We start from the raw sequence: 27,688 nt of genomic DNA on the forward strand, positions 1-27,688 counted from the left end.
TTAAAATGATTTCTCTTTACCTGTTAAATAAGTCTGATAGAGGAGGAATGACTATGTAGATTCTCAATAAGCTTTAAAGTCCCCTAAAGTATAATATCTAAAGGATGTGACCATTGTGGTTTTGTCACCAAGTAATTTATGCCAAGTTACTAATGGTTGGAAGATAACAGATTGCAGACTGTTGTTTTGTTTGGGAGCAAATTATGTGCAGAAACTGAGATTGCCTTTGCCAATAGTTTATTTAGCACAAATAGGTTCACTGTGAGATTTATCATAATTTCACGAGCCAGTAGTATATAGGGTAATGTCTCTTAAGCCAATAAAAATTAACATACTCATAACAATAGATTAATCATACTGTTGTTTCAGGCAATGGGAGATGACAGAAATAAAGTTCAAATTTAGTTTGAGCTGTACCTTTTCTACAAGTTTTGGTTTCTTGGGAGAAATGGCTTTGCCAACTGGGTGAAGCCTTTCAGTTGCCAGTGTAGAAGTAAAAGTTCCTTGTTGCTCCATGGTGCTGGAGAATGATGGTGCCAGTGTTGGTGACCAGGCTGGGATTCTCCAAGGGTCTTCAGGGATCTGTACATGGTTTGTGCCACTGTCTACGAGGAATACCTTGCTCAGGCAGGAATAGTTAGATGTCCCTTCTCTTCCTGAGGCTGGTGCACAGTTTAACACCACTGCCAACCAAGAGTAGCCTGGTCATGGCAGGAGCACGTACCTTGAAATCTCTGGAGTTCCCCTGACTGAAACTCTCAGATACTCTTCACAAACTCTCAGTATTATCAGCATCTAAATATCCCCTTGCCATAGTTGCTTCTCCACATATTCTTACTGATAAGGTTCCGGGGTTCCCTTAGCAGCTGAACTACAAGTCCTTATTAAGGACAACAAATAAGATGATGACATCCTGACACAACTTGCTTCATTTTATGTCAAAACAACTGTGCCTCTAAAAATAACATTTTGTCTTTATCATAAACAAGTGGAATATAATAACTCTACTTGTTATTAACAAGTGGATTTGAAATAGTGTCAAACCAAAACAACAACTGTATTCTGTTTATGACTCTGACACTGGTCATTCTTGTAACTTGGACCCACCCATTAATCATTGACATTTTACAAGCCTTGGTTATATGCTAAGGATAGACTAGGATGATTTGGTAAAATGTAAAGGATTATATTATATCGGATTATATCAAATTCTTCTTTTGCTTATGACCTTTCAAAGTTTCTCCTTTGCATTCAGAATAGAATAAAATGATCATAAAACAGCTCCCAGGGCCCTTTGTGATATGACCCCATTTACATATCAAAACTTGTCTGCATCTACTACACCCCTTTAGCTACTGTCACTTCTGTGTTTCAACTTCTGCACTTCTCCAAAGCTTTTCCTTAAATGCTGCATTCTCACTGAGGGCTAGCTATGCAAACATCCTTCTTTAAACTTATAGTTGTTGCCATCTGCTCTGTTTTTCCCCAGAGCATGCATTGTATCTGTGATACATAAATAAGAGTAGATTAAGACAAAGATGGTGACTGAAGTAGTTAATTAACTTGATGGTCATTTCTACTATCTTATTTTTGAATACATCACACATAGTGGGAAAAGTTGGAAAATTGCTGGTTTGATCATCATCAAAAGGATAACAATTTGAGAAAGAAATACTGATAAAGAGATAGATTGGCAAGTTGAATATGGTGTAGAAAAATTATATAATTACCAATAAATTCAATTCAATTACTGTTTAACATTGGAATGGTAATTGGATTTATGTATTGTTCTTGCATAATGCAGATGCATATCACTAAAAAGGTACTTAGAGTAACTTGGAGGAAAACCCTTCTCAATAAATTGTACATGATGTCTCGAAACAGAAAGTCTCACTCAGCATTTGGATAAACTGCTCACCCTAACTTAAAATAGTTATTCATATCTGAAGGTTCTAATAATTCCCTTGGTAAACTAGATAATAAGTGTGCCTACAGATAAATTATTTAAATGACAGCTATGAAAATAAAATTGGGCTATTAGGAAACATATTTTGTTGATATTGTAGATTGGTCCTTAGGGGTGGTTAAGAAAAAAGGATGAATATAATAGTAGGCATTATCATTAAAATAACTAAAGTTAAAATTAAAGGTATAGTTTTACCTAATTTAGAAATACAGCTTATTTGTCCCTAAAATGTGCTATACAGTGTAGTAGAAACTAAAATATGCCTAAAATTATTTAAATTTTGGGAGGTAAAATCTACTTTCTGCTAATACTTTGCAAGGAGGAAGATTAACTATGATGAATTTATAATACCATGAGAATTACTGTTCTAAGGGAAGAGGTACAGAATTAAAAAGTTAAACTACACTTAGTGGCAAAATCCAGAAATTCTGGAAAAATTGAGCAGTCTATATATATCATTAAGGATGAGTAAAAAATGCTTATTCATTAATTTCTGAATTTCTGCAACATTTGAATAGAAGGTCCATTAATACTGATTAGAAGGACCATTTTGGGGACTCTGTGTGTCTGTGCTTGTGTGAATGGGAATTTTGGAGGGAGAGAATTCAACAGTGAGGTAGGACTATTGTAAAAGGTCTACCATTTATATTGCAAGCATACCTCAAGTTGAACCTACAAATGGAGTCTAACAGTATCATAAATATCTCAAGAAGTATTATAATTTGCTAAATGACTAAAGAAGAAAGGATCTCCCAGAATATTTTCAAAATTCAGGTTTCTACTTTGAGTGCTCCCCAGTTTATTAAGTATGAAAACTGTCATGGTTCTTCCCTATTTTGTGAACTTAAAATCAATATATATTCTGAATTATTTAGTTTTAAGTAACAACTTTGGTGTTTTTATTATACTTACAATAATATATTCATGTACACACATTTTCTGTGAAGTATTTCTTCTTTGAGTGCCTTGGGTGCTTATATTTACCATTTTTTTTTTTATCACAGCCTTCTTGTTAAAACTTCATATCACCTACCAAAAAGTCCTGACCTCAAGCATTGAATCGCAAAGACCACACTCCATCTGGTTCATAACAAGAATTCAGTTAAGGTTTAGTTAAAGCAGACGGTAAGTACAAGAAACTATCTACATTTCTCTATATGGAGACAACATATTCATATTTTGCCTTAACAGGCTTCTTTGACTTCCTCAAATTGACCTTCTCAACCTCAGTCAAACCACTCTCTTCCTCGTAAGTCCTCTGAGCACATCTTTGCCTTGGTGTTCAGGTTCGATTGCCCTAAAAAGAGAAGAATATTTACCCTACATTAAATCCTTGTTTCCATCTTCATTTCCTTCCTCAAAATGGAATTCTTTGAAATGATTTATAGTAGGAATACCAGTTGCTTCATGAAAAATTGAATCTCCTAATGAAAATTTTAGAATTTTCTTATGGCTCAAAATAGGTCAATTATATCACATGTAGTTTAACAATAATCTAATCTCTCCAGTTTGAGCTGAGACGCTCCCAATTTGAGATTATTATTAGTACCTGAAGTTTCATCCTACAATCTTCTATTTCAATTCACTTCACTTGAGCAGCTATTCAAATAAAAAATATGTACATCCTCAAGTATACACAATTATTTTAGAGCCATAGGAAAAACTAAATGCATGGAGGTAAGAGAAATCTTCCCTTTTTACTGCATTGTTACACAAAGACTCAGAGATGTCGCTACTACTCAAGTAAAAAGAATTAATAATGTGATCGAACTGTGATTTAACTTCATCTAAGTCTCTATTGATTACTTACCATTTCAAATAAGAAAAAAAATGTTTATTTTTGTGGGAATAATGACCTTATTTGCAATTTCTATAAAAGAAAAAAAAAGGAAAAAAATAATCTGTCCCCAAAACACACTCTTGTAGGATTAGAGGGAAAAAAGAGGCGTTAGCTGTGATTTTTGTTAAAATTTCAGAAATCTTAAGGCACACTTGTAGATTCTTATGTTCATGATGTTATTACTGAGATTTCTAAAATATATCTTCTCCAAATATTCTTTATTTTTTATAGGCCTTATTGTTTATTTGGCTCATAATTTATAATTATATCAAGATAATCTCTAGTTTCATATATATGTGTATGTTTATTAACGAAGAAAAATTTCTAAGAATTCAAATTTGAATTTCCATTAATAAAAGAGAAGATTAACATTATATTGTATACTCTACTTTTTTCTGTAATATATGAATTTGTTTCTGTAAGCATAAGTATATAATCACATTAGACAGCTTATAATTTTGTATTTATTACTTAACAAATGATGAAAAATTTGAGTAATAGATCATAAACAATTTATTATGTATATTAGGTGCAATTTTGAATATTGTACAGAATTTTATAATTTTGATTTTGTTCATTATTAGTTGCTGTTATGAATTACTATAGTACATAAGCCTTTTATAAATTCTCATAATTTCCACAGATTAAGTTACTTAAAGAGAGTTGACTGGATTAAAAAGTACACAAAGAATTAAAGTTTCAGCTCCTTTAACACTCTGTACAGTTACAGCTTCATCAGCAGCACATGGCAGTGCCTATTTCCCCATAAGTACTTTACATGGAGAATTATATGGTTGTATTTGGTTATGTTAACATGATTAGAAAAAAAGATAAGCTGTCACATTTCAGCTTAAGTGTGGAATCTTATGCTAGTTTTATGTGAAGTTAGGTCAATTCAGTGAAGAAACTGATTTGAGTAAAGCTGTGTTTCCACCCCTTTCTCAACCTTTTTTTCCTACCATCAGTCCTCTCCTGCCCCTACACATGTGTGTATGCACACACACACACACACTCATATATGAAAGAAATATGCTCCATTCTACTAGATAATTCACTTGAAAATGGTTGTACTGGAAATGGGTAAACCTACGTCTGACAAAATTGGAAAACTTCCTGATAATTTATCTAGGAAGAGTGAGTTATATATTCTTTTGTTTGTTTTCTATTTCTGTTTAAAACATGATTATTAAAGGTTTCTATTAAGCCTTTTCATACTTGTGCAGTGCTCTATAATTCATCTTATTGTTTATTCTTTACCACATTTGAAGTCTAGCTTTTAACTCTAGCTTTATACTGAAGTTCCCTCGGTAACACCAAAAACAAAAAATGGCTACACTCAGATTCCTCAGAGATTTAAATATACGTATGTATACGTCGTATCATTAATTTTATGTTGTATGTAAGTTTTTAGATGATGGTTAAAATCCCCACAGGTCCGAAAGATATCCTTCAATTAGCTTGTGAAAAGGTAACAAAACAATAGAACAAAAGCAACACTGAATATTAAAACTAGAAAAGAAACTTGAATATCTGCCAGTATTGCCTTTTTTATTTTGAAAAGGAAGGAAAAAGGTACTAAGAAGTTAATTATACTGACCTATAAAACCAGGAGGAAACTAGCCCTTACATATATTTCTTCTAACTTGAGTCTAAATACCCTTACTATATACTGCATACAATGTACTAGTTTATAGAAAAAAAATTGGCATGTATAGTATTAAAGTCTAAACCCATATATATCTCTACATAGGAGCAATAAATTAATCTAGGTAGCATTTTAAAGATTGTGTTTAAAAAAACAAAAGTTAAATAATAATCTCAAAAAATCTTCTCATTTGAGTATTTTTAAAGACCTCCATTTGGCTTGAAAATATAACGATGTTCTCATGTTTTTAAAATCATATCACATATTTAAATTTTGCTGCCATAAAGATAGCGTTCCATTGCCTAGAGAATTATATTAATTACCAAGTTTCAATTGATCATATGCTAATACATTTTAATGCTATAAGGAAAGCCAGTTGATCCTGAATATTTTCAGCTGAGTTTTCTGTCTTAGCTTTCCTCCTCTAATGCCTAATAAGAGGGTATTTGTTATTAAGAAATAAGGAATCTGGGAAAGATATGTAAGAATGGAAGTGTCATGCTCAGAATCATCTTCTATCTTCTGCTTCTATCAGTTTTTGATTTTATTCTAAGTATCCTAGGGTAACTTTCTTTTCCTCCGTTCTCTGCTTAATAACAAATAGGCAAAAGCCAAATGGGAATGAGAAATATGAGTCCTGGGTATAAATGCTGCCTTAACCCAAAATCAAATAGATCTCTTTGGAAGTATCATTTACCAAATCAGGACTTGAATCTCATCTAGATGTAAGTTACAGTCATAGACAAGCTGATTATTATATAGGAAATAGGCTAATGGTTTTAAATGATTAATATTTAATCCACTATTTAAGTGATTAATATTTAATCCACTATTATCTTTTTGAGAACAAGTCCTTTGACCCAGTTGGCCAGAGGCAATCATCTTTCTGGAGAGTGTGGCAGACTAGGATTTATTACAGAATGAATTTTTTAAAAGTTACATTCAGTTTTTGATATATATAATTAATGCAACAAGACTATAGATGTGAGGAGAATCATATAATTTGGAAGATTTTTTTTTCCAAGTTAACTTAGCTCTCTTACCTCCTCCAAACTGGAAGACTCTTGCCCACAGAGATGATACCCTTTATATTCATGACATTGAGGCCTTGAGGCTGTGTTACTGTATAGAATGGAAAGTTTTAACAAGAGCAAAAAAAAATTTTTCTAAGCATTTATCTTTTCCTTCCCTTGAGAAATAGTGCAAAGAAAGAAAAATATAAACAATCAGAAATAATTATCCAATACCACATGGGGAATATAGCCAATACTTTGTATAACTGTAAATGGAGTGTAACCTTTAAAATTGTATCAAAAAATAAATAATTATCCATTTTCTCTTTTAAGGCATTTGTTTGGTAAGAAGGATATGTATTATATATTGACGGTAAGAGAATGAGCAGAAGGAAACGTAACATCTTCTTTAATGTTCAGGTGGTAAACAGTAAACTCTTGGGTCTTTTCTGAATGAAGCTGAAACGTAGCAAAAATGATTTGGTAAAATTCCTTGGACCCAAGGTTAATTTCCCCAAGTTACCTTCAGTTTTCACAAGGTATAGATGCTGAATTACTAGGCAGTTACCTTTCATAGGACCTTTTGTCAGGGAATATTACCTTACAAAGCAGGGAGAAGACTGCCCAGCAGGAATAGACGGAGCATTAGGAATATGCTCTCCAGCCTGAGTCAGGGGGGACTGAAATGGAACATCAGCCAGAGGAAGTCATTGGGCTCTGTCTGAGCCATGAGTCATGTCTGCTACAGAGCTCAGCCATGTCTATGGCAGTTAAGATGGCAAATGCATGAAAGGAATCAAGATTAGTTTAGTCATAGGTCACAGTATAAGTCTCCACTGCTGCTTTCTCCCAAAGAAGAAGATGAGAGGAGGCAAGCTGCCCATTTTAAATTCACACCAAATTTAGCAAGAAATATGGCATTGTTTATCTGAACCTAGGTTACAGCCCTTTCCACCGTGCTTCAGTTAATTATAAGAACCTAGATTATCTCAAAATGTTTGTTTTACTTCAAATGTCTAATAAATATTTTATGTAAATTTGTTAGGGTTAAAATGAAGTATTAGATATAACTCTTGTTCTTATCAGTTTACAGGTTATTTAGGAAAAAGCTAAAGGCAAAAGTAAAATGCAAAGTAAAATATCCATAAGCATCATAATCAATGAAACTTGAGATAGTAAAGTGTAATTGTTTAACATGAAACACAAAAATGGGTTTTAATATTTTAATATAGAAATACTTTATTAACATTTGAAATTACTATATAAGGCATTTTGGGGAGAATAGTCTTAAGATACATCTTGATATATTTGTTCATTTATGTAACCAAATACTATATAATAGAAAAATCTGTTTTGCCATGAGGGTACAGAAGTAAATAAAACAAAAGTCTGATCCTCAAGAAGCTTACAGTATAAATTTAAGAAATAATAAATAAGACAAATACAAAATAGAAGGATTAGTTTGTTTGAGGAGACTTCATTACAGAAAAATGTCTTAAGCTAAATAGTAATAGATAAGTCTGGAAGTTTGGGAGACTAATAATGAATACTAGGACAAAAGAGAGTTTTTGAGTGGCAACATTGTGAGAAATTAAACTGCAAATATTGATGATGGCCACATTTTGCAATGTGTTGATTATCATGCTCTGTAGCTTGGATTTTGTATGATAGGTAGACTGGAACTGCTGAAAATTTCCAATCATGGGAGTGTCGTTTAAAGTTTTTCTTTAGGAAGTAAAATCCATCAAGGCCAACAGAGTGGAAATAGAAGCCTGTGTAAATGACTGGAGTCCTGTGACTCAGTTGAAGTTGCATAGCAGTACACATGTTAGATAAAGATCTTTGGGTGCTTGGCATTATCAGGAGGCCCCTTAAAAAGTTGCTATAGAAGAGGAACTTGCTCTGTTTGACCCCAGTTCTTGCAGAGGTGCTTGCAGTTTGGGCAGATGAGTAAAAATAAGGTAGATAAGGAACCTCACTGGTCCCCTATTTATTCATTCATTTCATTCACTTATTCATTTATAAATTTACTCACACAGTCCTTTTTGAGTACCTTTAATGCACCAGGGATATAGTCCATGGTAAGTATACATGACTAAAAAAACATGATGCCTTGTACTAGAGGCATAGAATGGACACAGTTTTTGTTGTTGTTGTTGTTTTTAAGTGGGATAAAGAAAAAGGAGAAGGATGTGTGGAAGCAAAGGAGGCAGAGAAAAGACGTGATTCACTGTGCCTCTGGAAGGGAAAGGAGAACAAGAATCTTCTCTCCTAGGAATTCAGATTAAACTGAGTCTTTAAAAACTATTTTTTCAAAAAGTAGTAAAAGTGAGGGGATAAAAAGAACCCCTGGGGGAAAGAGATCAGGTAGGTAGGGAACCAAGGGGTTAGGAGAGGGCCTAACAGGTGAAAGGAACCATGAAGACAGAGCTTTGTAGGTTTATATCCCAGGTGTGAGAAGGTAACAGGTTTGTCTAAGATAGTTGTTGAGGGAATGGAAAAGATAGCCTTTCCAAGAAAGCACTGATAACACGTGATGACTGACTCCTACCTAAACACATTGAAGTAAAATTTATGGCATACCTATCTAAGTGAAGGCCTTCAGCCTACACTTGAAGTACAAAGACTGAATCATGGAAGAGGGATCAGGCATAGAGATTTAAATGTAAAAGTCAATCATGCATGGAAAGAACAAAAGAAAGAACATTTTTCTTTATGTTTAGAATTAAGTATTTTTAAACTCTTTCGTTCCTTCTACAGTCAAAAGAACGGAATTAAAATTATGTGAAACTCCTAATTAGACTTGACAATGAAATAAATGAGCTGTATCTCATTTGATATTGTTATATTTTCTTTTACTTTTTTTAATCAGAAAAAAATATGATTATTACTATTTTTTTCTAATTCTACCACCAGGTCTGTTTAAATTATGCTGTTCTCTTTTAGATTATAAATTTATCCCTTTGAAAATCAGTACTTCAGCCCAGAGCTTTCACAGGATGGTAAAGTAGGAAGACTCTAAACTAACCTCCTCTCATGGGCACACCAAAATTACCACTTACAGAGCAACTGTCTATGAGAGTGATCTGAACACTAGCAGAAATGACTTTCCACAACTAAATATTTAAATAAGGAACCAGAACAAGACAAACAGGAGGGGCAGAGATGTGGTATAGTCAGGACCCATACCTCAAGGTTGGTGACCCATAAACAGTAGGAATATTACAAGTACAAAGATACTTTCAAAGGAATGAGGGATCCAAGCCCTATATCAAGCTCTCTGAATCAGGAGACTTGTACTGAGAAAACAAGTCCCCAGAATGTCTGGCTTTGAAAAATCCCTGGGGCTTATGTTCAGAACAGCTGGAGGGTTATAGGAAACAGAATGCTCTCAAGGATATGCACACAACCTCACATGAGCTGAATCCCATTGCATACGCATTAGTTTGAAAGAAGCCTGAGGCAGACCAACTTGCTGATCTTGGAGAGCCTTCTACAAAGATAGAACTTCCACTAGGGATAGAGATGTTGGTAGCAACCATTTTGGGGAGCTCATTCAACTCCAGTGACAACTGTAATGCCATTTTGGAATCCTTCCTGTAGCCTATTAGTCCATAGACATGGCCCTATCCACCAGTGGACCCACAGTAACCACACAAATATCTTTGTTGACAAGGATGTGGAGAAAAGGGGACACTTGTGCATTATTGGTGAGATTGTAAATTGGTGCAGACACTATGGAAAATAAAATGGAGTCTTCTAAAAAATTAAAAAATAGAACCTACCATATGATCCAGCAATTTCACTCCTGGGTTTTTAACCTGAAGAAAACAAAGACACTAATTTGAAAAGTATATGCACCCTGATATTCATTGCAGTATGATTTACAATAGTCAAGATATGGAAGCAACCTAAGTGTTCATCAATAGATGAATGGATAAAGAAAATGAGTCATATACACATGATATTACTCAGCCATAAAAAGATCATATCTTTCCATTTGCAACAATATGGATAACTCTAAAGGGTGTCATGGTTAGTGAAATAAGTCAGAAATAGAAAGACAAATGCTGTATGATCTCACTCTTATGTGGAATTTAAAAAAACAAAACAAAGCAAAATGAAAATAGACTCATAGATACAGAGGAAAAATGAGCAGTTGCCAAGATGGGAGGAGTGTGAAGGATTGGGCATACTAGGTCAAGGGGATTAAGAAATACAGACTTCCATTTATAAAATAAATAAGGATGTAAATGTACAGCATAATGAATATGGTCAGTAATATTATAATAACTTTGTACAAGGACAGATGGTTACTAGACTTATCATGGTGGTCATTTTGTAACATATGCAAATGCCAAATCACTATGCAGTACACCTGAAACTAACATAATATTGTACGTCAACTATATTTCAATAAAAATAAAATAGTTGATTTCATATTTGATCACAAAGAAAATTTTGATGCATCTTGTTGCTTCAGTTTTTGTAATAATCATGTATTACTTTTATAATGCAAAAAACACTAAAATAAAGGAAAAACTTTAAATTAGTACTTCAGAATATCCTGTAATATGAAGTAGCCAAGATGAGATTTTTTCCTAGATATTTTTGACTTAAATTTATATTTTACAATTCAATATTTTCCTTGGCAGTAATCCTTTTAACATTGAATGAAATTATGCTTTCTTAACATAAGAAATAGAAGACTAAAGGAGGTCTCTTAAAGATGTTTATACTGGAAGAAAACTTGAATAGCTTTTAAAGTCTTCATATTATGATCATAAGATTGTCCAGAGTGCATTCTATGGGTTAGAACTGTTCAAAGGTGGAATTGGGATTCTTCAGAAGGCAGTGAGTTACACTGCAGGGAGAAACAAGATGAATTTAAAACATATGGTTACATTTAATAGAGGAGAGCTCTAAGTGAAATTATTTGCTCAGCATAGGTAAAGTGTCTTGGACTTAGGTCTTTTAACTACCTGAACTCTTGTCTTTTATCTCTTAAATCTTTTATATTCATCAAAGTTGTCATGCCATTTTTCATTAGACAATGCTTAGCAAGCAAAGGTGAATATCCACCCTCAAATAAACAAAATAGTCATCTTTCTTATCAAGGGGTTCTGCGAAGTTTGAAATAAGGCATAATTGTTGACTGAACATCCCATTTGTCTTTATGCTAGAACCTGTTTTGTGTCTAGGAGTCAAAGTGCATTAATTAAAACAATCAATCCAAATCTAGATTTTACTCTTGTACCAGGATACTGAGTGACTACAGTTATTCTTTCAGAACTTGGTACCTTGAAGCAGAAGTTTTTGAAACTGACCTGTTCAGAGATGTCCTTGGGCTGACTTATACCTCCTGAGGTTAATGTAATGGGAATGGATCTGCCTCAGGACAGCTAAAAGTGCCACCTCCAGCTGTTTTTTTATTGGTCAACTGCTAGCTTGAGAGCAGAATAAATTGTTCAGCAGATGCTTAGAATCTTTTACCTGCTCTAGTGTAATGAGCAATGCAGGACTGAAACATGCTAGGTCAGTTGATAACTATAGGAGTGGTCTTGAAATATAATTTTCAAAAAATTTTAACCTTTTTTATATTCATCCAGCCAACATATATTTATGGATCCTCTTCCAAGACTGGGGAATACAGTGGTGAAGCATGCCATGCTAAACAGGGATAAACATCTAAAAGCATAGAAACAAAAATTAGTAGTAAGTGATCTGAAGCATGTAAAATAGGGTGACGTGAAAGAGAATGTCTGTGGTTTGCTTTAGCTGGACTATCATGAAAGAATTTCTTGATATTTGATTTGAAACCAGGATAATAAAAAGAAAGCAGCTGTGTGGAGACCTGGGAGAGAAGTGTTGGAGGTTTCCAAGAAATAGGTATATAAAGTTCAAAAACTATAACACAGAAATGCACTTGGTCATTTTCAGAGACAAAAAGGCCAGCTGATCTGTATCTTAGAGAGTTGAAGAGTACTTCTTAGAGAACCTTCTAAAACATGGTAGATAACTTCAAATTTTATTTATATTTTAACAGAACATTTTTTTAAAAATTTGAGCAGTGAAATATGATTTGTATGGTTTAATGAGAGTTTAATTATGTAAGGGATAGAGTGGAGTCAGAGTTTAGTACAGAAGCTCCTGCAGTATTTCAGGGGACAGCTGACGGTAGCTTTGATAGGTAGTATTGTAACATTTAAGAGAGTAAAGGATCTGATTCAGAATATATTTTAGACACTGAGCCAACAGGACTTACAAGTTGAATAAGGAATGTAAAGAATAAAGCAGAATGACTCCAAGATTCTTGGCTTAAAAAATCAGGTAGTGCCAATCTGCAGATAAAGTATGGGTGAGGGCAGGAAAGAATCAACAAATGAAGAGCTGAGATGCTTGTTAGACTTCTCTGTAGTATAAACTGACTCTTGGGTATACTACTCTGGAACTCAGGGGACAGTCCAAACTTGGTCATCTGAAAGTCATCAAAAGCAGAAGACATTCTAATATTTACTTGTTTGATAGTGGAGTAAGGGACTGAAAAGAAACACATGAAATAGAGAATGATTAAGAAGAAACAGGTCTATCATGAAGTCTTAGACAACTAGAAAACACAGTGATCCAAGAAAGAGGGAATGATCAATTATTGATATGTAGTTGATAATTTGAGTAAGAAGAGGAAACAAAAATTGCTCATTTCTCTGGCAAGATGTAGTCATTGGTGACTCATTGACCCTAATCAATAACTCGGCTACACTATTTTGGACTAAATTCACCTTAACCTTTTTATTATTATCAGTGATGTAGTAATAGTAATGTAATCACTAGAATTACTTAAAAAATCTTCCCTGAAGTGACATAAAGATTCTAAGAACAGTACGGTCAAAGAGAATGGCTGTTACCAGGTTCTGACATCCACAGTCACAGATACCAGTTTATCTTCTTTCTAATAGACTCACTATTATTGTGCAAAGCCAGCAATCCAGCAAGTACAACCAGTTGTGGAGCCTCTCTGTCAAGACTAGACATCATATTCGATTTGATTGATGTGAAAGCTTTTGAAATTTGGAACTTAAGATAGCAACTGGCTGCTCTGAATTCAACTTACTGTCCAAAGAGGGGAGACTTGTACTTGTTAGGCTTCTGAATTTTTTTTCCATATTCGTGTTCTATTATTTATTATATCTGATGGTAATTGTAAAGGGCAAAAGAATAAACTTACTTTCTTCCTAAGGTAAGATAGCAAAAACATAGGAGAGTAGATTCAATTCATTCTGAACATCAATCAATACACTATCTGATGTAGAATAAACCCTAAGTAAACATAGCTGTTTCTAACATGAAAAGACATGGTGCCTATCTAACCAACATTACATTGTAACTAAAGAGATTAACCTCTTGGTAGATGCTGATCAAATATTGTTATAGTTAATTACCACTTGTAAAGGATCCTGGAGACCTCTATACAAATGCAGCATAAATAAATGTATTTGTATTTTGGTTTAAATGTTTAATTTAGTTGATTTGCTTTTCAGTTGCTGAATTTTGCTTTCTACTACAGGCTTTTAGTTTCCTTAAGGATGCCACCGTGAATTTAGCATATAGTTCCTGATGCTAAAAAACAAATTTGAAAAGCAGATGGAATTTGTAGCACACTTGTGCTTTGTTCATCAGTGAAGGTTCAAGCTGGCAGCAAAGACAAAAGATAGATGACCAGGAATTCCTGCTGTAATTTTGACTCTTAGTATAATCCATAGTAAGTCACCTAACCTCACTAGAAGTCAGTGTCTGAAGTGGTGAAGTCAAGAGGAAAAGGTATTTTTCTATCTCTCAGAGGCAGGGTGTGATAATAATTGAAGCTTTTGAATAGAAATAGGAAGGGGTTGTTTCATTACAAGTAAAGAAAGCAGATGTCTTTGAGTTTGGAATATTAATCTAACCTAAGAAAATCAAAGCTTTTATTTTCTTCTCGGAACATGTATAGCTCAATCCTTCAGTTAATGTAAAAGGCACAGGTTTCCTCTGAAAGCATTAAAAAAAATCAGCTTTAATCTGAATGTTAGAAATGACTTCAGAGTCAGTGGTTTTCTAATATTTTGTTATTGTTATACAATATTCTTGATAAAATAAAATTTCAGCCTTGTCAATATTTAACTGAGATGAAATGAGAATTGTCTCACTTGCTTTGGAAGCGTGAGCAAGAACCCCATGATTTGACCTCCCTTGGCCTCACTTGTAGCCCCTGATACATTTTTGGATAAGAATATGGATGTACTCAATTAGAAATTTGAGGAAGGAAGTGTTTTTAATTAAAACATTGATGTATGTATATAAACTATTTACCATTCTTGCCCCCTTCTATCCTGAATCTATCTTAAAGAGAATCAGACTATTTTGCCAAAAAACTAACATTTGCTTTTTGGTCACCCGTTCCCTGCTTTGTATTCCTTATATTTTTGTTCATTCTAAAATATTCAGTGGTTTCTTTATGTCTCTTAATCTTTCTCCTCATCATTATTAGTTTTCTTACTTTCACAGGTAAAAATCTCCCTTGATCTGGACATGTAATTCTTCCCACTCTATCAGGCTTACCTAATTTTTGACCCATTTCCTCACAGTCTGTCAAGTGGTGAATTCACTCATCTTTCCAATAATGATCCACTGGCTCTTTGCAAGGAATGGGACACTGACTCTAACACAAACATAAATAGAATGTAGTTTCTTCTCTCAAGGAAAGTGTAGTTTAGGGAAGCAAACAAGAAAGTCAGTAGAAACTTTAATAAAAGTTATGTTTGAGGTATTTTGTTACTTAAACCCAGATCATGGAGCAAATCAGGTTTATTGGTTTATTGTTTACCGATGACCATAATGTGATTCTGTGGAATATGAATATGGATGCATTTTGAAATATCAAGACCCTTACAAGGTAAAGTGGTAATAAAATAATTATCATATGTAAAGTTTTAGTGTACAGGCCTATTAGGTCAAGTTGTCAAAAACTACAACATAAGACAAATAAGTGCAATTAAGATGACTCATTTCTATTATTTCCCTCTTGCTTTCACTTAAAAGAAAAATTCTCCCACCAATGACATCCCTCTTCACAGAAGCAGAAAATACAAATATCTTGATTTCTGCTTTAGGCCCAGCCATAGGACTAAAGTAGAATTCTTGGAAGGATAATAGGTAGAAACATTATTTTTTTCTCAATTTTTGCTCTTTAACAAGTACCTCAATACAAAATGTGAGTAACTTGGTTATTTCAATCATTATGCCTACGAGAGTGGGAGAGACAGAGGGAGAGAGGAAGAAAAGAAGAGAGGAGGCACAAGTGGGATTTGGTATCCTGCAAATTTTATTTCATTTTTTGAGTGCTGTGTTTTTAGATGTGACCATCAGTATTTTGAATAGCAATCCTTATACTAAGTGGTTATTGTATAAGTTAAGGAAAGAATGGATCTGCTTGTTGAAAGGGCAAGCAATAAAGATCCTCAGCAATACAAAACCTAACAAATCTTGAAAGTAACAACTGCCATTACCCAACAAAAGATTATTTTTAGTAAATCTCAGCGTGAGGATTTTTGATCACATACAGTCTTTTCAATAACAGCCTAATACATTAATCATGATAATATTTATCATCTGTTACGAAACATAGCGGTAAAAATATGGGCATGGTGAAATAAAAAAGGCTATTGAATGTCTAGGAGCAAATTGTGGCCTAATAATCTTCATATTTTAAAGCGGAAAGCAATCCCCTTGTCAACATTTCCTTTATATAATTCATATCACACCATCTATAGAATATCGAGAATAATACATATGGAATAATTTAGAAAAGAGTATATCAGGGACCCTTACTATAGAATACAGTTTGAGGAGAATTATATTCTTCTACTTAATGAGTTTTGAAATTGATTTTATAAAGAATATATTCCATTTTTATTTAATGTTAAAGTTAAAGGAATACTAATCTTTTTGTGAAAGAAAAATTTTAAGGTATTTATATAAGCAGCCATCTTTAAACTTTATATTTTTAAACCTTTATACTTTATACTGTTACATATTTATTCTTTGATATACTCTGGGCTTTCGTTTTAAAGATTAATGTTTATGACTTTATAGTTTGTTGCATTTTACAAATTGGTTCATAGTCTAAATTATGGTAAAGATGCTTGCTTTCCGAGCCTTGAAGACTTGTTCCAGTTTATAGAACAAACCTGTTTTCATGCCTCTAGAACACTGTATTACTTTGCATTTTTATTCAATGTTTAGAATTTTACCAAATTTCAGAGTATGATTTTAAAGTGTTTCACCACTTGGTTATTCTTCATATAACATAACTAGCTAAATACAAATTTGGATTTGGGTTTCTAAAATTAGAAGACCACTCCTGAACATATTACAAATAATATTTACCCTGTGTTGATTACTAGAGCAAGAAAAATATAAAATATGGATGTTTTTTCATATATGAAAATAACCTAATATTTGTGTATTTTCCACCAAACTATTGAAATTTTAAGTATATTTATTTTTGAAATCATACTGTGTAAATAATCCTCTGTTCTGCTTGTTTCACTTGACATTACTGAATTTCCTCATTGTATTATTTCAAAATCTATGTATAATCATTTATTGATGAGAAGAATTCTAATACATGGAGAAAAATAATGAAAATGTTTCCTGCTATTGAGAATTTAATATGCATCTAATTTTTTCATTGTTTTACAAATTATGTTAAAAGAACATCTTTTTTGCATGAACACTTTTTACACTAAAGGAAGTATTTTCAGAATTCATATATGTCTTAGTCTTGGTTCTTTAGGAAAAGAATAACTCTGTTGCATAGCTTAGTGCTAATGCTTTAAATGAAGGTATAATCCTCCAGGACAGCAAATTACGGAAACTGAGAAGTGATTCTGAGTAAAAGTAAAGGTAAATAAGGGTAACATATTACTTCATATGAAAAAATACAGCTATTATCTTGATTATGTAGTACAATCTACATAGGACAGATGGAACCACTCACTAGGCTTTGAAATAGTCCATCAGAGAGAGGAAGAAAGAGGAAGTTTTTCTTTCTCCTGTCTCTTAATGGCTAATGTTTGCTTTATGAGCTGTTAACTTCGTCACATTTCCAGGATATGTCAAATGCTCCTGAGAGAAGCCCATGAATCCAGGTCTCATGCTCTCTGGTGTACTATATTATTTGGATCCAGAAGTGGTTCAGGCCAGCTCATTCTGGGACTTGTTGAGTGGGCATTCACTACGCTGTAGCTTTCACCATGGTAGACATCATAGAAGCCATACAAAGGATCTAGCACTCATATAAAATGCAGCCTAGGTTACTAAATATGCTATGACATGAGATGGTTACCAGGGATGGCAAACAGCCTATGTGTGAACTGATGCTTAGCAAATAAATCTGATGTGAAACATACATGGGTCCTGAAACATCAATACATCAGATAAAAGGTATGAAAATTTACTTGGCTCTTAATACACACTGAAGTATTACTTTTTTTAAAAGGTATACATTTCTACACATATATCAGTAATAAATAAATATATTCAGTATTTTTATTAAATCAATGTTTATTTCTAAATCAACCCAAAACTTTCCCAAATAGCATTGTTTAATTAAATTTGCATTTTTATTACTAGACAGGTTTAAAGTTACTCATGTTTATTCATCTGGACTTTCAACTTCTCCATATCTATATAAATATTTCCCTAAATTATTTAAACATGCTTTTGTCATCAGTCTAAAAAAATACAAAATTGAAGCCAAAGGGAAAAAAAAAATTCAGACACATACAAGTCTGTGTAAATCAACTTTCTTCTTTTTTTGAAACAACTTTCTGTAAAAAGTTTTATATCAATATCAAATACCATAACAACAAGCATGATTAAAGATTAAAACCTAGGCCTATACTTTTAAAATATTGTGTACAGTAACAATATGAAAAAAAATTGCTATCAAGGCACTCCAAAGGAAACGAACTTATGGAAAGCTCAACCATATTCTTGAATTGAAGGTCTCAACATAATAAAGATGGCAACATATTTTCTAATTTATTAAATATTTTTTTATTAAAAATAAATTTCAAATAGCCAGAAACTGCAGTTTTGCATAGTAAATAACCACCAAATCTCAGTGACTTTCAACAATAATTATTTATTTTATACTCATGAGTCTGTAGGTTGGTTGTGGTTTGGTTGCTGTTGGCTTGTCTTAGCTGACTAGGCTGAATTAAGACTGTGGTTAGATCAAGATGTATTCATTTTCATCCTGGGCTGATGAGCTAAGGTTACCTAAGGTATATCTTCACACAGTTGACATCAGAAGCTGAAGAGGGTCTCATATGACTTTGAGACAGAACTTGCCTCTCACTTCCATGTACATTTCATCCATTAAGTCAAGTTATACAGCCAAGCTTAGTGATGGGAGAATTTTACTCCACTCACAGTAAATAATGGTAAAGCAGAGAGGGAAAGAACTCTGGGCAAATAATGTCTTCTGCAACACGTAACTTCTTCATCCTTTGTGTTCCATTTACCCATTTAGTTTTATTTTAATCATCTTATGTCTTCCTTTATTTATAAAGCTTGCAAAGCTAATTCTTGCCCCCAAAAACATTACATGTATCTGCTTGTCTGTACCAACTCCATTTTCTACTTCCTGGTCATTTCTCAAGTTTGTACTTAATATCACTTTCTTAGTACCATTTTTAATAATGGCCAGTATTCTTAGATGATCCTCTTGTCTTCATAGTTAATGTCAGGATGGCATTTAAATAATTTAGTAATTATTTGTTCAATGTATCATTATTGCTACACCGTTTCATGAATGCAAAATGGATTCTGTTTGTCTTTATTACTATATCCTTCAAACTCAACTCAAAATCGGTCATAAAATGAGTACTTTATATGCATATATTGAAATGATACATGAAATGATTTGTACTTTCTTTTGGGAATTATCTTTTTAGATTCATTTCTCCAGCTGTTACTGGGTATTCATATTGTTCTTATTTGCCATTATGTACTCTTTACCCATAGAATATATTATCCCTTTCTCCATTATATAAATATTTTTAATTCCGTCTATTGAAATTTGTTGTTTTTCTTTCATTTTTGTTTATTTGTGTTGCTTTGCTTTTGATAATTAAGAAATTTTATATAGGAGAGATTTTTGAAAGATATGATACTTGAAATAGTAAATCCAAAGAAAATAAGAGAAAACACAAAATAAAGATTCCATAATAGCAAGTATTTACTAGAGGATAACCAGATATCAGAGTAAACCCTATATAGTAATTTAGAATAGAAAGAATAGAAATGAAATAAAAATAAAGAGATTCATTAGCTGGTAGTGAATTCCAAATGGAGATCAATTAAAGGATATTAAATTTGTTAACATTTGGAGAAGATTGATGCTATTGGGTTATAATGCCCATCAAAAGAAAATCATACAGAAATTGGAGGAATCTCTCACAGGCATAAAACTTTTGATTGTTAAACTTCTGCCATTCTTTACAGCCAATTAAAAACTTAAGGGATTTTCTTTTTCCTTTCTTTGTTGATGTAAGTATTTGTTTTAGAGAATATACGTTGTTTCTTATCTTTCTCAGTTAAGAACCTGAACTTCCTTTTTGTAGGACAAGGTAGGCCTGATGCCAGGGAATCTGCCCAGGAATGTTACAGAAAGTACAGCCCTTAGGAATGATGAGCATCAAAGCCTGTATTTCTACCACTTTTTTTACACTTCATTTTGTTCCTCAGTGGTGATGGGACGGGGGTTAAGACTGGGAAGAGCAGGAGGTAACAATGGAATTCATACAATCTTTGGGAATATGTCTCCCTTTGACTAAAATTCGGATTGGAATTCTATTAATTTCCAAAGAGAACATTTTATAATGTGATCAATAAATTCTTCCAATGACTGGAGTGAGTCTCATCACTTTTCTTTTACAGAGTTATTCCAGAACAATGAGGAGACATGCATATCCAGGGAGTGAACACAAATTGTCTTCCCTAAGTATTGCACATAATATAACACAAACAAAAAGTATGTCCATGAACCTGACACAACTATGAATTGTGATGACATTATAGATTTTATCTTTTTGGGATCTTGAAAGAACCATACTTTTTTTGTTCTTTTTAACTCTAGTATTGCATAAAAGTTTATAAAGTTACAAATCTGGTTGTTCTACTTCTCCCAGTAAAATATTTCATTGATTACTTGTCCCTTTCAAAAAAAATCATTAATACAATATATAAAATCTTTCATATCTAGAAAACCTCCGTATCTGCCTGTCTTATGTCTTTTTATGCCATTGGTCATAAATATTTACAATTTCTATGTTCCCTCACAAAAATGAACTAAAGTAGTCATAGGTTCCCTAACAACTACACATCTCTTGACCCCATATTCCATCAGAAGAAATGTAGAGGTGTTCCTCATGAAAAACAGACAGTGCTATAGTCTTACCAATTTGGCAAGCAGCAGAACTACCAGTGGTGTGCTGGTTCACCAAATGGGGCAAAAATTCTCCCACTTGCAGCTTTTGCTAATTTCCATAGTATTTACAGCATACTCCCACCATAATGGATTTCCATTAATCCCCTAGTCTCTCATCCTTCTAGGGCTTCTATATCTCTTACTGTACCCTTTTTTTCTAACCTTGCCAACTCCTTAAACCTTTTCACTTAGACTTTTAAAAAATAGCAGTCATCATCAGCAGAATTTACTATATCCTTAACCTTAGCTATGATAATCATTTCACCTTTTTCTCTGATCAAAACCTGGTGAGAAAACTGCTCCTCCTGCAGTTCTCTGAACTGCTTTTTGTGTTTCCTACCTCTGAGCCAAGTGGGATGATAGAGGTCCTTCTTTCTCTTCATTGACATTTCAAAAATTTTGCCACTTCCTATTTAGAACACTGTGGCATTTCCAGAACATGACCTTTTACCTCATTCAATTGTTCCAGTGGTCTGTTAAAAAAAAAATGTCTGTAATATTTGTTCTGTCTCTTCACTGTCCAATAGTGTGGCCATTAGCCACATATGGCTGTTGAGCATTTGAAATGTGACTAGTGTATCTGAGATAATGTTTTTTAGTTTTATTCAGTTTTAATTAGAGGCATACCTAATTTTATGGTGCTTCACAGATACTGCATTTTTATAAATTGTAACCATATATAAACTTTACATAATTGCAGGTTTGCACGTTGTTTTTTAGACATAATGCTATTGCACACTTAATGGACTACAATATATTGTAAACATAACTTTTTTGGGTTTTTTTGCCGGGGGAGGTAATTAGGTTTATTTATTTATTTTTACAGGAGGTACTGCGGCTTGAACCCAGGCTCATTCATGCTAAACATGTGCACTACCTCTTGAGTTATACCCTCCCCACTGTAAACATGATTTTATATGCACTAGGAGACGAAAAAATTCATGTGACTCATTTTATTGCAATATTTACTTGTTTGCAGTGGGCTGGAACCAAACGTTAATATCTTCAAGGTACATACTTAATTTTCATTTAAAAACACATGTAGCTAGTGCCTACCATATTAAACAATACAGATTTACCTAGAACATATCATTTGCAATTTGTATTATTTTCAATAATTGCATCTCCTTTACAATATCAATTTCATGTATCCCATTTTCTGACAACACCTTCATTCTTTTCAGTTTACTGTCTCTTCTGTCACAGTGTCAACATCTCACAACACCAGTTTGTTGATCCAAAGACTTTTGCCTTCTTTCCTCTGCTTTCTGTTCTCTTTACTCTCCTGTCTCAGTTTAGACTCCATGGTCTGTTACTGAAACTGCTCCATTGAATACATTTTAGAATCCTTTGGCACAATCTTGCTTCATCATACTTGCCTGATAATTTTAGTTAAATCCAACTTTTCATTACTCTCAATATGTCCCAACATAGCTGAATACAGTTGTCAAAATTCACATGGACATGCTGATTGATCTCACTTTAAATCCATGGAAACTGGTCTCAAGAACTCCCTCATGCTATACAGCCATTCCCTTTACTGTTTACTCTCTCCTGTTTTCTTGGATGACAGTTTCATCACTTTGTTTCCTTTCTCCAATTTCTAGTACCTGTTCCCTCACCCTTATTTTCAGCATATGGCTTTGTCTTTCCTTTCACTGAGTAGATAGAAGCAATCAAAAGAGAACTTGCATGTCTATCTGCCTACTTATTTTTCTCCATTATATATTGCCTTCCTTCTGTTGCCACATCTGAGTTCTCTTAAACTCTTCATTCACCCTATCTATCCCCTAACTCAAAAACAAAACAAAACAAAACAAAACAAACAAACAAAAAAACCTCATCACACTTAGTCTTTCCAATATCAAAAAACCACATTTGTTGCCTTTGACTTTTTCCATATGGTATTTTTTCTCTCTCTTTCTGGCTTACTTAGAATGACAATCTCCAGGTCCATCCATGTTGCTGCAAATGGCTTTTTTTAAAATTATTTTTTATGGCTGAGTAGTATTCCATTGTATAAATATACCACAACTTCTTTATCCAGTCATCTGTTCATGGGCATTTAGGTTGTTTCCATATCGTGACTATTGTAAATAGTGCTGCTATGAACATTGGGGTGCATGTGTCTTTTTGAATTAAGGTTCCCTGCCCCCACCCAGGCTTTTTTTCTCACTCAGAGGAAAAAAAAAGATGTAGGCTTTTCCATCCCTAAGACCCTATATATTCTGTCCCTTGTGACAGTACTCCCCAACTCTCTGAATTTAACTGCTGTTAATCAGTCTGCTTCAGTTAAAAGGGCTTTATTGCTATTTTTGTAAAATACTGAGCAGGCTTTCCCCTTAGGGCTTTCACATTGACTTTTCCTTTGCCTGAGGCATAGTTACATGATTGGTCCCTTTCTTTCTTTGTATTGCTTTTCAAATTCCACCTTATCATTTAAGGCTCCTTTTGATCATCCAGTACAAAATATCAATGTGCACTGTAGCTAATTACCCTTTCTATCCCTCTTACTTTGCTTCATATATCTCAGTAAAATTTATTACCTTATGTCAATTCACATATTGTCTTGCTAACTTGTTTATTTTTAGCTCTATTAGACTGAGACATTTATCCTCTTATTCACTGGTATGAGACTAGCAACTAGACTATGCCTTGGAATCTTGTAGATGCTAAATAAATATTTATTGAATGAGTGAATGAATGAATGAATAATGAATGAATCTAAGTCTTTTCTGGCAATCGCAGTATGTATTTGGTACCAAACTATAAGCTCTGAAAGGAGCTGATATATTGCTTACTCATGCTCATCATGATTTATTAGTTTTCCTTTTAATGTATTATTTTCACCCATTTCTTCCCCAAGGATTCTAAGTTTGTCATTGATGCACCATCAGGAGCCACTCTTTTAACACGTCTGTAAATTGTCACATGCTATTCCTACTACCTGGAATTCATATAATCCTTTTCAACTCCCTGGTGATTGCATACTCATGCTTCAATACTTTCTTGATTATACACCACTCTGTGTGGCCTTTCATATTTTCCTTGTCAGTTAATCATCCCTTTCCCTGTGCTGCTATAGAAATAGCACATTGTTATAGGATAATTAATGCGATATGGTGATAGATTTTATTATAGGTTGAATTATGTCCCCCAAAATTCATAGGCTGGAATCCTAACCTTCAGTACCTTAGAATAATACCTTATTTAGAAACATTACATAGTAGATGTAATTAGTTATGATGAAATCATACTGCAGTAAGATGAGCACCTAATCCAATGACTGATGTCTTTTAAAAAGGGGACATTTGAACAGACACATGCTCATAGGGAGAATGCCATGTAAATATGAAGGCAGAAGTTGGAGTGATGAAGGAGATGCCAAAGAATACCAAAGATTTCCAGGAGATCAGTAGAAGCTAGGAGAGAGGCATGTGACAGGTCGTCATAGTCGTCAGAAGGAATGGGCTGTGCCAACATCCTGATTGTAGATTTCTAACCTGCAGGCTGTGAGACTATATACGTGTGTTTTTAAGCCCTCTAAGTTGTAGTACGTTGTTCCACCACCACAAGCAACGTAGCAGGCTTCTTTTTACTTACAAATTAAAAATTCTTCTTTTCTGTCATTGATCTTTGTATAAATCTTTCCTCTTAACTCTAGCAAATCTCCAAATCAGACACAGGATCAATGGAATAAACAAGTAAGTAAAGGAATGAGTAAATGAATGATACCATAATGAAGAAAAAAGAGAATCCTAGCTAATCACTGAAGCTTGACTTTGTAAGACAAGTATAAGAAATTGTTGAAGATGTCATTTCAAAAAAAATCTTAAAAAGAGTAAAATGAAGTGTCAGTGGTTCTACTGAGTATTTATATAGATATTTAAATTTATGGGCTCTTTTAATCCTGCAAATTTTTATCTCTATTTAGATTTTATGCACATAAAATCCTTTCATTTTTACATTTGTTTCAGCATAACTCTTCTGTACGAAAACTTATTTTTAAATAATTACTTCCTGAATCATTACCTCCAATTCAGTTCCCTATATCCAATTTCTTATGTAAACGTCTGTGAAAATACCCAGACACTTCTGTCTCTTCACATCTTCACATTGATTAAATTTCCTTATTTATAAATTTTCATTTACCACAAGCCTTGAACTGTGGGATAATGCCTTCTGGATATTTTTCTTTGTGCCTCTAATTTTGGGAAGAACTAAAAATTTATTCTGATTTCCCTCTACCTTCAAGAAGAAGGTGGAAAAATTTTTAAAGTGGTCAAGAACAAAATGGTATTTAAAAATAAAATAACACCACATGCTAGACTGAAAAGCTTCTAAGGAGAAATAAAAACACATTAAGTGGCATTGCTTTGTGCTGGATTTTTGTTAGGCAACATTTGGATAACTTTTCAGACTTTGCTCTCTGTAGGAACATGGGCAAAATTATTTGCAGGGGAAGCATCCCAATCATCTGGGAGTAGTAAAGAAGAATTAGGTTGCACTAAGGTAAATCATCAAACAAGCTGATTGCTTGGAACTGTTTCCATACTAGGACAAGGGAATGCCCGTGCCTTACAAATCCCGTTTTATTCAGTAAGACACTAGGTAGGGATTTAAAGTTAGATTCCCTCACTGATCATAATGGGTATATTTTCCCTGAACTCTGGCAGACATGCACTTGAAATCCTTAGCAACAGTAGGAAACTGATAGAGTGAATGGACTGTGGGGATCATGGTAATTTTCATTTATTTCCATCAAAGGGACATTGCTGACAAATGGTATCTGGATTTAAAACTTTAGTATGAGTTCACTGTGTTCCTCTATTGCCTCTGATAGATCCTGCTTAGTTCATTTTATAATTCCTGACTCACAAAGCGTGTGGTGAACAATAGTGGTATTGATTTCCTTTCATTTTTATCATGAATTTATAAATTAGGAAGTACACTTATGATCATAACAGGAACATAAATTAGGTAGATTAGATGTTATTAAATACTTTTTTGAGTTTATATTTTAAGGAAATCAAATATGAATATAACAACATTTTAAGAAATGCCTTTGTTTTACTTATTATACTTTATTAAACACTTGAGGATTATATTTCTTATAGAAATCTATCTCCTAAGTTAACTGAGAGGCCATGATGAAAAGATATATTAAAAGAAAATTATTAGATTTTTTTTCTTGTCTTTATAGTTATTACGCCACAAGACTAGCATAGACTTCACTGGTTCCCTTTACTTTTTATTGCATTCTGTATCAACACAAAGTTTTATTTTTTTAAAAAACAACAGAAATATATAGGCTTATTGAAAGATAGTTGTGAAATACAGTTAGAGACTAAATGTAGCTATAATATATTGTACAGGATTCTATAAACTAGTAATAGTATAAAACTGCAGTAATATGTAAAAGCAAAGTAGTACTGGGAGAAATTAACCAAGATACAAGTGACAGTTACTTTTAAAAGGCAGTAGTAGTCTGTTGTTTGTCTACATACCATGTTAAAAGACACAAATAGCATCTGTAGAAAGAAGCAACTCTCAAGGCTGTGCTAGGCTAAATATATCCTGCTTTCTTTTTTCTTTTTTTGTTTTTTTTTTTTAGTAAAGGTAGATTCATTTAGAGAGTGCATAGAGTGTAGGCTGTTTCAGAAGGCAAAAGAAAGGCCACATGTGGGGGTTGGGTGCTCAGGTTAAAGAAAAAGTAGGTAAACACTCATCATAGACAAAGTGCAGGCCATCTTCAAAGAGGAGGGAGCAAAAAGTGCAGCCAGTATATCCTGTTTTCTAAAAAAAGTTGGTAACATATGAAATAGGTTTTTAATGAAAAAAAAAAAAAACCCACACAAATAAAATATACTTGTCACAGAGGATGGTCTAGTTACGGCAATTTCTGTGCAAGACAACACAGCTACCCAACCAAACACACTGTTGGCACCCATTTCCTAGTAGAACAGGCTCACCAACTTGTAAACAGGCAACATGCCATCCTAACAGATGGCTGTGAGTATTTGCAGCCAAGAGACCATGAATGAACATCAGATGTGTTTGCTGAGGGCAGGATTCCCAAACAAAAACACCCAAACAGCTGTCTTTCCTGAGGTTATGAACCCAGGGTTAAAGGCACCTACCGCTCTTACTCTACCTTTTGTGAGACCAAGTTTCCTCAAACCCTTAAATTGTCTACTTTTCATGGAAGATAAACCATCAGAAATATTCTTACTGGACTAAATGTGTATATGTTTAATTATATTCAAAGTAGTGTTTTACTGGTAAATGTGTTAATTTCAGTTAATATCTTGAATGTGTGCCCAAAGGAAATAGCACATACACACTGGAATCTGATATTGGTTGGTATATATTGCCTCCATTGTTCTAATTATTGCTTGTAGTCTCAAGTCTATTTCTGACCATGAAAGACCTCTACCATTAGGCCTGCTGAGTAGTAAATGGCTCTATACTTTTTGTTGGCAGAAGGAAAAATTGGTCTGTTCTTGTCTAGATCCATTTACCATCATCTATTAGAAAATGCAACACAGTCTGTGAATGGTAATCATCCTTCTATTCCTTAGAAGTTGCAAAAGGCTCATCAACACATGTGATGCATCAGTTAGAAGATTCCTTAGGAAAGCAGAAAAAGAAGGGTAACAAGAAGAAAAATTATAAATAGTTGATAATACAT

General features: G+C 33.5%; 1 long non-coding RNA gene across 1 annotated transcript in view; it reads right to left on the reverse strand.

Annotated features, from left to right (window-relative positions):
- Positions 1 to 5,822: 5,822 nt before the first annotated feature.
- Positions 5,823 to 27,688, reverse strand: part of LOC116668305 — a 32,846-nt gene continuing 10,980 nt past the window's right edge. The window contains exons 2-3 of the long non-coding RNA XR_004325427.1: positions 21,768 to 21,896; positions 5,823 to 5,833 (exon numbers count right to left, since the gene is read on the reverse strand). This is a non-coding gene — a long non-coding RNA (uncharacterized LOC116668305). The remainder of the gene's footprint in view (positions 5,834 to 21,767; positions 21,897 to 27,688) is intronic.

This window comes from Camelus ferus, chromosome 2 (assembly GCF_009834535.1).
Source record: "Camelus ferus isolate YT-003-E chromosome 2, BCGSAC_Cfer_1.0, whole genome shotgun sequence".
NCBI lineage: Eukaryota > Metazoa > Chordata > Mammalia > Artiodactyla > Camelidae > Camelus > Camelus ferus.